The sequence below is a fragment of the Anthonomus grandis genome, chromosome 7 (assembly GCF_022605725.1).
Source record: "Anthonomus grandis grandis chromosome 7, icAntGran1.3, whole genome shotgun sequence".
Taxonomy (NCBI): domain Eukaryota; kingdom Metazoa; phylum Arthropoda; class Insecta; order Coleoptera; family Curculionidae; genus Anthonomus; species Anthonomus grandis.
Window position 1 is genome coordinate 17,538,025 of NC_065552.1, and position 8,972 is coordinate 17,546,996.

The 8,972-nt window shown below is 28.6% G+C and overlaps 1 long non-coding RNA gene across 2 annotated transcripts; it reads left to right on the plus strand.

Moving 5' to 3' along the window:
• Positions 1 to 2,270: 2,270 nt before the first annotated feature.
• On the plus strand, positions 2,271 to 5,008 carry LOC126738477 (uncharacterized). Of its 2 annotated transcripts, XR_007661348.1 has the most exons (4): positions 2,271 to 2,422; positions 2,519 to 2,614; positions 2,745 to 2,876; positions 2,981 to 5,008. It is a non-coding gene; the product is annotated as an uncharacterized LOC126738477 (long non-coding RNA). The 2 variants fall into 2 exon arrangements; XR_007661347.1 differs by having other exon boundaries at positions 2,745 to 5,008.
• The last annotated feature ends 3,964 nt before the right edge of the window (positions 5,009 to 8,972 follow it).

Genomic DNA, 8,972 nt, shown 5'->3' on the forward strand with positions numbered 1-8,972 from the left:
AAACTAATAATAATTCTAATCTCAATCGAAAAAAAATTATCGAAATAATATGAAGAAGATTCTGTTAAGGAAATAATCTGCCTCTTTATCAGCGTTCTTTGAGTGATCATGTACCAAGCAGACGTTCCATACCAGTTCAGCTAGGACCTTTGTAACCTTCTAGTACTCGGGTTGAAGTGCACCTTATAGCCCACCTTCGCTTTAATGGCGGTTCTTCTATCGGTATCTACAATTAAAAGCAGGCTTGTTCTAAACGATATCCCTATTGTAGAATTCACCACGGGTGTTCAATTACATTTCCAATAAAATAATATTTAGTGTTGCACGTATATGTTGGTTCATTTAAATTACGAACATCTGGATAAGTATAAATTTATTATGTGATATATTCCCAAAGGAAAAATTATAAAGATAAATTGGAAGCACTAAGGATGTCATTTAATCGTGCCCTTTGTGCTAATAATAATGCAATTAACTAAAAATAGGACTGTTCTCTTGATACTTAATTTCATTCAAATTGATATTTGACCGCTGAAGAGTAAGTATAAAATAGCAACAGGATATGTCACTCAACATTATTAATTACTCTAGATTCTACATTGTATTAATGCAAATAAAATATATTATTATTATTATTATTATTATTATTATTATTATTATTATTATTATTATTATTATTATTATTATTATGATTATTATTATTATTATTATTATTGTTATTATTATTATTAATATTATTATTATAATTTGTTTTTATAAAAGATTAAGATATTTCTCTCCATTTAGGTTACCATCCATAAAAAAGGACCGATAATTGAATTTTCTAAAATGCCGACCAATACCTTAATTTTTGTTTATTTTCTGTTGAGTAAACTACTGCAACAGATGGATTGTAACGGCAATGAAGTGAAAAGAAAAACTTGTCAGTGAATAAAATGTTTTAATCAAAAATAAAATAAAATGTTATAAAATCAAATGTATTTTGTATGTATGTAATTGTATCTCTTTTAAAGAATAAAAACTTATAAGAATACCTTGTCGCCAAAGCTTGACGACATTGAGTCTCTCGAAGGTTTCAAATAAATTTAGGTATTAATAGATGATATCGATTCACTTAAGTGACGTATTTATAATACAATCTAGACACAGGCTAACTTATAGAATGCTTTTGACAACAACTATAAATGTTAGTAATATATTAAGGAACTTAACTGTTACGTTAATCTTCACAAATTTGTAGAATTTTTGTAGCGAAATACTTTACTTAAGTTCATTTGAATAAATATTCCTTTCTCTGTGAATAGTACTACTTTACATTGCTATGTGGTTGCACAAGAAGTAGTAGCCGCTTCTGATAAAGTTTTAGGCTAAACTTGGTTAGTGCAATCTACTTGCATCACCGTAATAGCCGATTTTTTTTGTTTAATGAGTCATATTATCGGACGCTAATGCAGAGTTCAGTTATGTAGCAATTTTTTTTATTTAAACTTTTTCCTTTCAAATTATTCTTGACTAAAGTGGTATGTATAAGAAGCTTGTGATGATATATAATTAAGTATTTTCATTAGGATTATTTTACTAAGCTTTTACGCAAATATTCTAGCTTTTGATATATTTCGTTCAATTGCCTTAATATCGAAAATTTTTTAAAGTTAAAATAGGATTTTAAGTAAATTTGAGGCATATTTTTTCTAAAAAGAAATTACCGCAGCGAAAATATTCCACTATGATGTTTGCAGGAATTTTATACGTTTTGCATTTATTCGTAAAAAAAGTATTTCCGAGTTTAGGCAAATGAATTACTCTTATATTTTTTTAATCTAAAAGTTGTAATCTAGTTCTTTTTAAAGTTTCTTTTTAAATCAGATAAAAATATAAAGAATGCTAGAAATATATATATATATATTTATATATATATATATATTTTATATATATCAACATATCGTCACCCTAATATTACAAGGTTGTATGTAACAATTCCAGGGAAATTTGGTTTGTAATATCACAAAGTTCCATGTGGTGAGCCCTACACTATAATTTTGAAAATAAATTTAAAGCTCCCATAGAACTCTGGTAATATAAGGAAAATCAAAGGTGTATACCTAATATTATGACAAATGGATATATCATAGTTGTAAGTTAAACATAGAAACTTAGAATATAAATGTTTATTAAAATAATAAATATTACAGGTTTCAGGGTTCAGGGATACTAACATAGAACCCTGCAAATGTAGGGTTATGTTGCTTTGTTTATAATTCATTTTAAAACGTTTATTGGAGCAGATCAAGTGTTTGTTGAGAAGTTTATTTAAAAATATAGCATTAAATGTGACTGATATTAGTGATGGCTACGGTTATGATTCTGACCAAGACAAGGAATATACATTACCTGAAAAATCAAAAAAGAAAAAAGAATGCAGGTAAGATTTTTTTGAATTTTTATTTTAGCTATGTAAGCTTAGGTTTTTGAATCTTTAATCTACTTTTTTTACTTTTTCACTTTTTATTGATTTTAGAATTAAAATTCGTGGTCGTTATATTAACATTCCAACCCAATCCAGTAGCAGTGAAAGCGAATGTGAAGAGTCAGACTTAGAAAGCCATTTAACTAGGTATATAAGTTATCATATTACTTTTTAGTTCTTAACTTATTGTTATGTTATATGTATATTACTTTAACCATTTTAAATTTTCTGTATAGTCAAGGAAAATGCAATAATGTAGATTTATGTTTTGTTTTAGAAACAATCCTGGCTGCTCTACTAGCTCGTATAAGGCTTCTAATTCTGCAATGCAATTTAAAGTAAACAGCAAAACTGAGATTAAAAAATCTTCTCATCCGTCTTCTGTTCAGCTGCAAACAAATTTTAATAGGTAAAAAATTGTTATTGTTTTATTTGGTTTTTTAAAACGATTTTTTTACAAGATATTAGCAAATTTTAAATTATTTCCAACAAAGTTTTAAATTCTTGTTTTAGAAATATTTCCGGTTGTTCCACTACGTTAACGCTAAACACCTCAAAACAAAAAGTGCCCTTAGTAAAAGATGATAATATTGAAGACCCTGAAACAGAGTATTATAATTCTCATAACACAGCAACCTCACATGATACTACGGATTCTAAAGAAGATAATTTGATAAATGAGACAAACAAAAAGTTAACACACAAAAGACAAAAAAATACATCCGAATGGGCATGCAATATAAGAAAAACTAAATTTGATCGGGGCCTTGAATATATTTCCTCGCGAAAAAAGGTCGTTCCCGCCAGGGAGATTAAAAACAAAAAAGATTGTTTACAAAAATGCTTATTTAAATGCTCTCGAATAATAAGCGATGAATAACGAAAGGAGATTTAAAAATTATTGTCTGCTTTCAGCTGTTGAAAAAAAGAACTATATTTTAAACACTACTAAAGTTGATAGTCCCTGGCGGAGAAGAAAAGGAAAAAAGCCTGATAATTCAAGAAAAAAGAGAACCTTTAGATATTATTTTGAGGTAAATGGTCAACCAATTCAAGTTTGCAAAGAGTTTTATACAGGAACTTTATGTATAAGTCAGAAACCAATTTATACAGCTCACAAAAATAAAACGGTGACTAACACATTGACTAAAAGTATACAGGGAAAACATCAGAAAAGGGTAACGTCACCTGAAGCTATAGATTTTGTTAAAGAGCACATAAACTTGGTTCCTCGTGTGGAATCACATTATTGTCGCAAGAACAGTAACAAAGAATATGTCGAAAGTGGATTAAGCATTAAAAAATTATATGAACTTTATGTGGATTTGGCAAAAGAACGCGAAAAAGCTCCAGTTTCATTTTCTGTTTATAGGAAAACATTCTGCAATAATTTTAACATTGCTTTTCATAAGCCACGCAAAGACAGATGTGATACGTGCGAGGAAATAAAACTAAAAGAAATAGAAAATAAGATGGATGACAGTTTGGAAAAAAAATATGCTGATCATTTAAATGAAAAAGAGTACATGAGAAACGAAAAACAAAAAGACAAGGATAGTGAAATCCCAATACTGTGCTTTGATCTAGAAAACGTTTTAACATGCCCAAAAGCTGACATAAAAAACTTTTTTATAAAAGTAAACTAAATGTTTACAATATGACTGGACACCTCTCCATAAGCAAAAAAGTATACTGTGCTGTGTGGAGCGAAGCTTTACATGGAAGAAAGGGAAACGACATTGCAAGTGCGGTTTACAAAATACTTGATAAAGTTATGCAGGACAATCCAGAATTTACAGAAATTATTTTGTGGAGCGACAGCTGCGTTCCGCAAAATAGAAATAGTCTCATGAGTTATGGCCTTAGTCACCTAATTTAAAAACACAACAACCTATCAAAAATCACAATGAAATTTTCTGTTCCTGGTCATGCTTGTATCCAAGAAGTAGATGCAATCCACAGCTCAATCTAAAGATCATTAAATAAGGTAGAATACTATTCTCCTTTATCTCTTTTACGATACCTTTTAAAAGTAAACCTCCATAATCCATATACAATTATCCAAATGAAACAAGAAGATTTTATAGACTTTTTCAAGCCAACTCAACTACAATGCTGTGCCATTTTCAAAAGTAGTTTCTTTGCAGTTTTCTAGATCGTTTTTCGAACTCAAGTATAAAGATACCTTTAACCCCACAGAAAAATTTAAATCTCTAAATTTACATCAAGGAAAATTGAGAAAGGGGCATGTTACAGCTGAAACGGAACAACTAATTATTCCACTGGAATTAAAAAGATGCGATAAAGCTATTCCCCTTGCATCAAGTAAAGTGGAGGCAATAAAGTCTATGTATAAATGGATTCCCGAAATGGACAGGCAATACTATGAAAGTATTTTTAGCCGTAAATAAAAGTTATATGCTTTGCTGTGTATGTTAAATTAAATACTAGTTTTGTGTTACAAAATTCTATGTTACATTTGGAAAAAAGAAAATTTATTTTTGATATAACGGAATCCTATGTTTTTTTTCAATAAATTATTTTTTGAAGAAAATGTTGTTTTTTTTGGCATTTTATATCAAAATAACTTATTTTTACTGTCCATTTAATTTTCTTGTTTAATAAAAAAGAAAAGTACTTAATCGTTTGCGTTTTAGGTAAGTCCGTTTTTTTAAATCGATTTTTCCTAAATTATCATATTTGTTACATACAACCTTGTAATATTAGGGTGACGATATATCAACGTGAGGAATATTCGGCATACGCTTTTCGAAAGAGTTATAATGTAATATAATACTAGAAATAATAAAAAGTATTAAAAAAAAAAATAAAAATATATATATATTTTTTTATACTTTTTATTATTTCTAGTAATATATTACATTATAACTCTTTCGAAAAGCGTATGCCGAATATTCCTCACGTTGATACCATTTTTCCAAAATATTTCTTAGACAATACTTATGCCAAATGTTCTCTGAATTTAATTATGCTAGACTTTTAGTAGTGTGATAACTAAAAGATATTGTTTATCAAAACGACCAATTTGATTGAATTTATTTCATTTCATTGAATTGAATTGATTTTTACATCATTTTCATTATATCCATCCTAAAACTACGTTGTCTTAAAGCTAGGTGCCTATTTTTGTACCAAGCCTTATGTAGAATGAGGTCATTTCTTTGCACGTTCTTAAAGCCCAATAGATTCTGTCGAAGTTAGACGTGCTCCTGGAAAAGCCTCCTTACATATAGTCACGTCGAATTTTTGGTATAAACCGCTGATGAAGTGTATAAAAAAAAATACAGAACCGTTGATGAACTTCAAACACATATTAGGCAAATAATTGGATCAATAGATAGAAGATCAATCTTAAAAGCTACAAGACGTGTGCTTAAGTGTGCTCAGAAATGTATTGAACAAGATAGCGATGTTTTTGCTCATTTATTGTAAATTAGTAGTTTTACTTAATGTTATTTATTTCAAAGCCAACTTGCCTAAATTTGACAAAATAATTAATATCGCTATAACTTTGTTATTTTTAGGTTTAAGCTATTAGTGTAAATAAACTTTTTTATTAAGAAAATTATTATCTTTTAATTTATGTAAAAATATACAGGGGATTCCATTTAAAAAAAGTACATTTTTCACATTTCAATTTTTTCACATTTTTCACATTCAAAAAATCCTACTAGTTTGCTAATTTCACCGACCCTGTATCTTAGATATTAACAAAGATACCAATAGTGCCGACTTAATCAGAGGCACCCTGTATATAATATTTTAGTATTGCAATGTAGTAATGTGCAACATGGGCGTTATGGCAAGTCATAAATCGTAAGTCCAAGTTTCAGCTTCATTCAAGCCACGACTTTTGCTACACACGCTCATGCCAGTGGGCAAACTTAGTCTGTACAAGCCAAGTCTAATAGTTTATATTTAATCAAAGACTGTGCTTCTAGTTGTACCAGGAGAAGCGAGGAGGAGCCTCACGCCGTATGAAATTTCGTAGACAGATCAGGTGTGTGGAGTTTATTTTTCTTTATTGATTTATCACATTTTTTATAACCTTTTCAGATAGTCCACTTATTTCCCACAATATAAAATATATAGTGTTAACACACTTCCATATTTTATATTGGCCTGTTCTACTTCCTACTAAGTAGTATGGTCTACTTCCTACTATGTATTTATCTTTATTTAACATTATAAGTGCACCTTCTTTTAATTTACATGATTTTGAAATTGGTTCCTTTGCTAAAATTCAGAATTTTTTTTAAAGCTGATCCAAAAATAAAAAATAAGAACATGCATTTGACAATAACTATAAAATAAACAGAGCTGCTTCCTCAGTTATCAGGTAGTTCTAATGAATAGAAATGGTTTAATATTAAATTATTATGTTTATCTTAGAATAACAAATTATTTCATCATAAATAAGGTTAGCTTTCATTAATTGTTATTAAATTAAAATATTTTAGCTAGGCGTGCAGATGCTCAATAAAGTGGGATATTACCAAAGATTACTGACGCTTAACTACCCGAAGTAACCCGCGATAAAATGAGAGTTGAATACCAATTATTAATATTTGATACCGATAAATTTTATTGGATTGGCATGTATTATATAATTCGGTCATAATAGGTGACAGAGTGCATGAGCAATTTACAAGTCAATTTCCTATTGTTTCGTATTGTATATTTGTATTTCAACATCTGTTAATATATATTTTATTTAAACTAAAAAGTGTTATTAATTTTTTTTTATTAATTGGTAAGGATCCCTCTATATATATACTTTTTATACCGTTACATGTCTCATTTTGCCAACAATAGACACGCAGTCAGTCTAGCTCTAATTTGGTTTAAATTAAACATTTTTAAAAAACTATAAAAATCTATCTATACTATATAGTGTAAGGACTGGTATGTGTTTAACCCAACTCAATCAAAACCAAAATAACCCAACCAAACCCACTCTATCCTATCCATTTATGTCGCATGCAACAACATACAAACTGATAGAAACTCTTCTGACAAATCAGCTAGCGTTCTCTCGCTTGGCAACGGAAACTGTTGTAACTAACTTGACAGTTTGACGTGCCTAATTGGACCAATCAAAATGGTGAAAGGCGTAGCCAAATTAAGGCCGGAAATCAAACTTCATTTAATCTGACAATCTTATCATTTAATCGTAATATCTAAAGCAAACGCCTACTCAAAAAGGCTACTCTTTTTCAGTAGGCGTTTGATGTAAACAAAAATAAAACTTTTCAGCTTTATTTTACATATCTAAATGAGTTAATTTACTGCAATAATCTACGACAGTGTACTAACAATAGTGTACGACATATCACCAGTTGGACAAATGGAAATAAAACAATGTTTTTCTTTAATACATTTATTATTTAATGTTCCTGAAAAAAAATTACTTAAAATGATATACATAATATACAATAATTTATTATAATGGATTATATTGAATTATATAAATTAGAATTAATCTAAAAATGTTTAAAAGAATTTTGTTAGCCTTGAACTACCCTAATTTTAAATTAAGGTAGTTAGTACAGATTAGATTTTTCTTTTTTAATATGTACTTGTATCTGTTTCATCTGCCAAGCAAGATGGCCGACATACGATTCCGATTTTCACCATACAAGCTTCATACATGTGATGAACCGACAACGCTGCATAGAGAAATGAATATTAAAAGAGTATTCGAAAGGTAGCCAGCCTATATAGTTCTTATGTCTATAAATAATTAATTTATAAATTTGATAAATTGTAATTTTTGTATCATATCCTCAAAATGTAAAATGTAAAAAGCAAAATACATTCCATGGACAGTGTTGTGCTAAAGCAGCACAAAAACAAATTGTATCAGGATCCCTTTTAAGACAATAAATTATAAATTTACTTTACAATTGACTTAAATTCCACCCCTACCCTTGTTAATTTGTTGATAACAGTGAAATTAACATTGTTAGTATTGAGCATTTAATTCTCAAAATAGGACTAAATATATTATACTTAATCTCTAAAATATTGTCTTACATAATTGACCCATTAAATCTTCTTTTGATAGAGTATTGGGCTGTAAAATTTCTTTCACATTCTCTAAAAATCAATGAAAAAGTGCATTTAACAATTTATTTTTTTGAAGGGCCTAAATGCATTAACTTAACAGCTTAAAAGCAAATTTGATGAATTTAATGTCAAAACACTAAGGTATTCAATTAAAAAATGTATAAAATAAACTTAAATTACAAACATTATCACTCTTAGCCTCTTCAAAAATTAAATTAATACACTTGCAATATTTCATAATTTTTTAGAGTTTGTGATCGAGATTCACAGCCTTTACGCTGTTAAAAAATTGATTTAATGGGTCAATAATTTTAAATTTTGCGCCATTCTAAAATTTTGAATAGCCTGCCTTTCATTTCTATGACGGATCGGTATTACAGTAGACTATTTTACCGACTGTGACAAATGTCAATTA